Raw genomic sequence first — 6,817 nt, 5'->3', positions numbered from 1 at the left:
ATTTTATTTTGTTTCTATTTACAAAAAAAATACTTATTGTTGCTATTTTTTTGTTTTCCAGATTTTTTGTTTTGTTTTCTACATTATTTATTTTCTTTTATTTTTTGCTTTATTTTTTATTTCTTTTTTCTTTTAGGTCAGCAAAATTATAAACTTTCTGTTAGTGCCATTAGTTTTAGAAAAATTATAAACTTTCTGTTAGTGACATTAGTTTTCAAATTTGAATAGTTAAAATTTGAATTCTTTGAAATTTGTGTGAATCACAAGTTTGTGATTAACTTTACTAAAAAATGAACATAGATGCACCTATAGAGAAAATTCGACCTAAATTCATAGTTTTCAAATGAACTCTGAAAAAGTTGGCATAGCATACTCGTGTGTTACAAAGTTGGCATGGTATCATCATAATAGTTGCGGGAGAAAGTCTTCACTTTTTCTTCGCTTGTGTCATTTGCTTATTGCGCCGTAACCATGGATAATCTTCATCGTTTATCAGGATGCTTGGGTCAGCCTTGACATTGAAGGGAGGAATTTCATGAAACTTTTCACAATCTTCAGACATGTCTGTCTTGCCGTCCACTCCCAGGATGTCCCTTTTTCCTGAAAAAACTATGTGGCGCTTTGGCTCATCGTATGATGTATTCGCTTCCTTATCTTTTCCTTTTCTCGGTTTGGTAGACATGTCCTTCACATAGATAACCTGTGCCACATCATTGGCTAGGACGAACGGTTCGTCAGTGTACCCAAGATTTTTCAGATCCACTGTTGTCATTCTGTACTGTGGGTCTACCTGTACCCCGCCGCCTGACATATTGACCCATTTGCACTTAAACAAAGGGACCTTAAAATCATGTCCATAGTCAACTTCCCATATGTCCACTATGTAACCATAATATGTGTCCTTTCGGCTCTCGGTTGCTGCATCAAAGCGGACACCGCTATTTTGGTTGGTGCTCTTTTGATCTTGGGCGATCGTGTAAAATGTATTCCCATTTATCTCGTATCCTTTGTAAGTCAATACAGTCAAAGATGGTCCCCTGGACAACAAGTACAACTCATCACAAACAGTGTTGTCACCTCTGAGACGTGTTTCCAACCAACTGCTGAAAGTCCTGATGTGTTCACATGTAATCTAGTCGTCGCACTGCTCCGGGTGTTTGGAGCGCAGACTGTTCTTGTGTTCATCGACATACGGGGTCACCAAGGTAGAGTTCTGTAGAACTGTGTAGTGTGCTTGAGACCAAGAATATCCGTCCCTGCATATTATTGAGTCACTTCCAAGAGTGCCTTTTCTAGTCAGTCTCCCCTCATACCGCGATTTAGGGAGACCTATCTTCTTAAGGCCAGGAATGAAGTCAACACAAAACCCGATAACATTCTCTGTTTGATGGCCCATGGAGATGCTTCCTTCTAGCCTAGCGCGGTTACGGACATATTTCTTTAGGACTCCCATGAACCTCTCAAAGGGGAACATATTATGTAGAAATACGGGCCCCAGGATGACAATCTCGTCGACTAGATGAATTAGGACGTGCGTCATGATATTGAAGAAGGATGGTGGGAACACCAGCTCGAAACTGACAAGACATTGCGCCACATCACTCCTTAGCCTTGGTACGATTTCTAGATCGATCACCTTCTGAGAGATTGCATTGAGGAATGCACATCGCTTCACAATGGCTAATCGGACGTTTTTCGGTAGAAGCCCCCTCAATGCAACCGGAAGTAGTTGCGTCATAATCACGTGGCAGTCATGAGACTTTAGGTTCTCAAACTTTTTCTCTGGCATATTTATTATTCCCTTTATATTCGACGAGAAGCCAGTCATGACCTTCATATTGAGCAGGCATTCAAAGAAGATGTCTTTCTCTTGTTTCGTAAGAGCGTAGCTGGCAGGACCTTTATACTGCTTCAGAGGCATGCCGTCTTTTTCGTGCAAACGTTGCAGGTCCTCCCGTGCCTCAGGTGTATCTTTTGTCTTCCCATACACGCCCAAGAAGCCTAGCAGGTTCACACAAAGGTTCTTCGTCACGTGCATCACGTCGATTGAAGAGCGGACCTCTAGGTCTTTCCAGTAGGGTAGGTCCCAAAATATAGATTTCTTCTTCCACATGGGTGCGTGTCCCTCAGCGTCATTCAGAACAGCTAGTCCGCCGGGACCCTTTCCAAAGATTACGTGTAAATCATTGACCATAGCAAGTACGTGATCACCGGTACGCATGGCGGGCTTCTTCCGGTGATCTGCCTCGCCTTTGAAATGCTTGCCTTTCTTTCGACATTGATGGTTGGTCGGAAGAAATCGACGATGGCCCAGGTACACATTCTTCCTGCATTTGTCCAGGTATATACTTTCAGTGTCATCTAAACAGTGCGTGCATGTGTGGTATCCTTTGTTTGTCTGTCCTGAAAGGTTACTAAGAGCGGGCCAATCATTGATGGTCATGAACAGCAACGCCTTTAGGTTAAATTCCTCCTGTCTGTGCTCATCCCACGTACGTACACCGTTTCCATTCCACAGCTGTAAAAGTTCTTCAACTAATGGCCTTAGGTACACATCAATGTCGTTGCCGGGTTGCTTAGGGCCTTGGATGAGAACTGGCATCATAATGAACTTTCGCTTCATGCACATCCAAGGAGGAAGGTTATACATACATAGAGTCACGGGCCAGGTGCTGTGATTGCTGCTCTGCTCCCCGAAAGGATTAATGCCATCCGCGCTTAAAGCAAACCATACATTCTTTGGGTCCTTTGCAAACTCATCCGAGAACTTTCTCTTGATTTTTCTCCACTGCGACCCGTCAGCGGGTGCTCTCAACTTCCCATCTTTCTTCCGGTTCTCACTGTGCCATCGCATCACCTTGGCATGCTATTCATTTCTGAACAGAAGTTTCAACCGTGGTATTATAGGAGCATACCACATCACCTTCGCAGGAACCCTCTTCCTGGGGGGCTCGCCATCAACATCACCAGGGTCATCTCATCTGATCTTATACCGCAATGCACCGCATACCGGGCATGCGTTCAGATCCTTGTATGCACCGCGGTAGAGGATGCAGTCATTAGGGCATGCATGTATCTTCTCCACCTCCAATCCTAGAGGGCATACGACCTTCTTTGCTGCGTATGTACTGTCGGGCAATTCATTATCCTTTGGAAGCTTCTTCTTCAATATTTTCAGTAGCTTCTCAAATCCTTTGTCAGCCACAGCATTCTCTGCCTTCCACTGCAGCAATTCCAGTATGGTACCGAGCTTTGTGTTGCCATCTTCGCAATTGGGGTACAACCCTTTTTTGTGATCCTCTAACATGTGATCGAACTTCAGCTTCTCCTTTTGACTTTTGCATTGCGTCCTTGCATCAACAATGATCCGGCGGAGATCATCATCATCGGGCACATCGTATGGTTCCTCTTGATCTTCAGCAGCTTCACCCGTTGCAGCATCATTGGGCACATCGTCTGGTTCCTCTTGATCTTCACCAGCTCCCCCCGTTGCAGCATCACCGTATTCAGGGGGCACATAGTTGTCATCGTACTCTTCTTCTTCGCCGTCTTCCATCATAACCCCTATTTCTCCGTGCCTTGTCCAAACATTATAGTGTGGCATGAAACCCTTGTAAAGCAGGTGGGAGTGAAGGATTTTCCGGTCAGAGTAAGACCTCGTATTCCCACATTCAGTGCATGGACAACACATAAAACCATTCTGCTTGTTTGCCTCAGCCGCATCGAGAAACTCATGCACGCCCTTAATGTACTCGGAGGTGTGTCTGTCACCGTACATCCATTGCCGGTTCATCTGCGTGCATTATATATAATTAAGTGTCCAAATTAATAGAAGTTCATCATCACATTAAAACCAAAGTGCATACATAGTTCTCATCTAACATATAGCTCTCCAGAGCATCTAATTAATTAAACCATACATTGAAACTATGTAAAACATTTCAATGCGAAAACAAATGCAATCATAATCGCAACCGAGGTAACAATTGATCCAACGGCATAATGATACCAAGCCTCGGTATGAATGGCATATTTTCTAATCTTTCTAATCTTCAAGCGCATTGCATCCATCTTGATCTTGTGATCAGCGACGACATCCGCAACATGCAACTCCAATATCATCTTCTCCTCCTCAATTTTTTTTTCCTTCAACAAATTGTTTTCTTCTTCAACTAAATTTAACCTCTCGACAATAGGGTCGGTTGGCATTTCTGATTCACATACATCCTACATAAATAAAATCTATGTCACGTTGGTCGGCATAATTTTCATAAACAATAAATGAACCAATAATTATAAAGATAATATATATACCACATCCGAATCATAGACAAGACGAGGGCCAACGGGGGCGGATACCAAAACCATCGCACTATATAAGATGCAATAATAAAAGTAAGAAAATAATACAAGTATCTATGTAAACATACAAGTAAGAATATTTTTCCTTTCAGAAAGAAGATAAGAACAAGAGGCTCACCACGGTGGTGCCGGCGATGAGCTCAGCGCGGGTGATCGACGGCGGTGAAGACGGGGACGGGGCGTGACGGACCGCTAAATCTAGACAAATATTAAGGAAAATGGAGTTTGGAGGTCGAGCTTGGAGAGGAGAAAGCTTAAGTAGTGTGGCTCGGGCATTCCATCGAACACCTTGTGTGCATAGGAGGTGAGCTAGAGCACCACCAAGCCCTCTCCCCCTCGACCAGAAAAAAACAGATCAGTGTGCTCTGCTCTTACGCGAGGGGGTATATATAGGCACCCCTTTAGTCCCGGTTCAAGCCACCAACCGGGACCAATGGTGGTGGGCCAAGAGCGAGGCCCATTGGTCCCGGTTCGTCCCACCAACCGGGACCAAAAGGTCGAGATGAACCGGGACCAATGGCCCACGTGGCCCGGCCGGCCCCTTGGGCTCACGAACCGGGTCCAATGCCCCCATTGGTCCCCGTTCTGGACTGAACCGGGACTAATGGGCTGACCCGGCCTGAACCAAAGCCATGTTTTCTACTAGTGACAAAGCATTTTTCTGGTACTAGGGAGTGGCATGATCTCATGGTCTAAGGAACAAATATTTGACATTAAGAAACTTATTGACACGATCAAATGCTAAGCTTATGATTGAGTTTGTTCATCATATCATTCTCCTAATGATATGACCTGATTATTAAATGATAACTCATGTTCATGGTTAGGAAACTTTAACCATCTTTAATCAGTGAGCTAGTCGAGTGAAGGCTTACTAGGGATATCGTATTTGTTTATGTATCCACACATGTATTTGAGTTTCCGGTTCATACAAATATAACATAGAGAAAAATCACTTATCAAGAATAAGGAAATATGATAATAACAACTTTGTTATTGCATCTAGGGCATATTTTCAACAGATGTGTTGTTGCTCAGCCGCCGCCTCCTCTTGGGCGACCTTGTGCTCCGTCAACGCGTCGGCCATGGTGAAGCCTGCAGCCAGGGACACCGGGTCCGCCTTGCCTGCGTCCTCCTCCTTCTCCGCGTCCGGTGCCTGCTTCTGCGCCTCCTCCTCCTCTGACTCTAGCGAGTTTGGAGGCAGCCCGGCTGCAAATGCGAGCTTTGCTCCTTGCCCGGATCTCCTCGAGCAGCTCCAACCGTTGCTCCGGGTTGAGCATGACATAAGTGGTTGGGTGTGTGTTCGGTACAATGACGTCCAATAGTTTCTCAAGGCAGTGCGGTTCTAGTCCTATTCAGTAGTTACAGTTGCCTCTTGTTAGGTGTGGTGTCTCTTGTTTTTACACTCGGTGTTGGATTGATAGCACTTGTGCCACTCGCTCATATGCCCTTTTTTTATCTGCTTGTATGAGGATTTTCTCGACACTTTGTATCGGTTCGTTTGTTTGGGCTTTATGTACAAAGTTGGATGAAACCATGTTTCGGTAAATGAATGAACAATCCAAAACAATTTGGAAGTGTTTCAAGTTTTTCCTCCAGATGCCATTTGGATGTCTGTGTCTCCACCTTGCTACGAGAACATGCAGATCAAAATTTGAATGCTCAACAGGAAAAAAAATACAACTCAGACGGTCGAATCGATCATTCCTATAGCCTGAGCTCTTTGGTGCAGTTCCACCCCGTATGCTGCTTGCTTGCCATGGGTTAAACCAACTGTATTCATGCAATGCACGGCCATTTGCATAATCAAAGCGTGAACAACATGTTACCAGGGTCTATAAATTGAGATATCAAGGAATGCATCGATACAGAGGACATGTTTGACGATACCTATGTTACGTTCATGTAGTATTGCCAAAAGAAAAGAAATAAGTGTCTTATATGTGAGTTGAGACATTAGAGGAAAACTGATATGTTAAGTGAAACTCGACTGAGAGGTTAACCTTTGGCCTTTCAGGTTAAGTGTGGATGATATCACCTCTGCTAACAAAAGTACCGATATTCACTCTTTAGGAGCACCTCCAACGCTAGGCGCTAATAGGAGGCATCAGGAAATACTTCCCGGTCAATCTGCGGTTGCCCTGGAAATTCCTGGCGCCAGATGCCACAGGGACGCAAAAGAAGGCATTCCCGGCTTGTTGCTTATTCGAGCACGAACCCAAGACAGGGAGCGGCTGGCCTTCGTTGCCGATCGATAATTAGCGCCCCTAATTAGCCTCTGGCGGTGGAAGAGAAGGCGCTAAGATGCCTTTTTTATTTTTTAATAGTTGTTTTTTCTTTCTAAGTGTCCATATAAGCGTCATGTATTGTTGATGCTCTGATGTGTTCAATGTGATAAATGGGTTCTGGCAAGCGGAAGAGCAGTGAGACAAGAATCAACATCAACAGGAAGTTC

Source organism: Triticum dicoccoides, chromosome 7A, assembly GCF_002162155.2.
Source record: "Triticum dicoccoides isolate Atlit2015 ecotype Zavitan chromosome 7A, WEW_v2.0, whole genome shotgun sequence".
NCBI lineage: Eukaryota > Viridiplantae > Streptophyta > Magnoliopsida > Poales > Poaceae > Triticum > Triticum dicoccoides.
The sequence above is the reverse complement of the archived record's forward strand: the minus strand, read 5'-3'. Positions refer to the sequence as shown.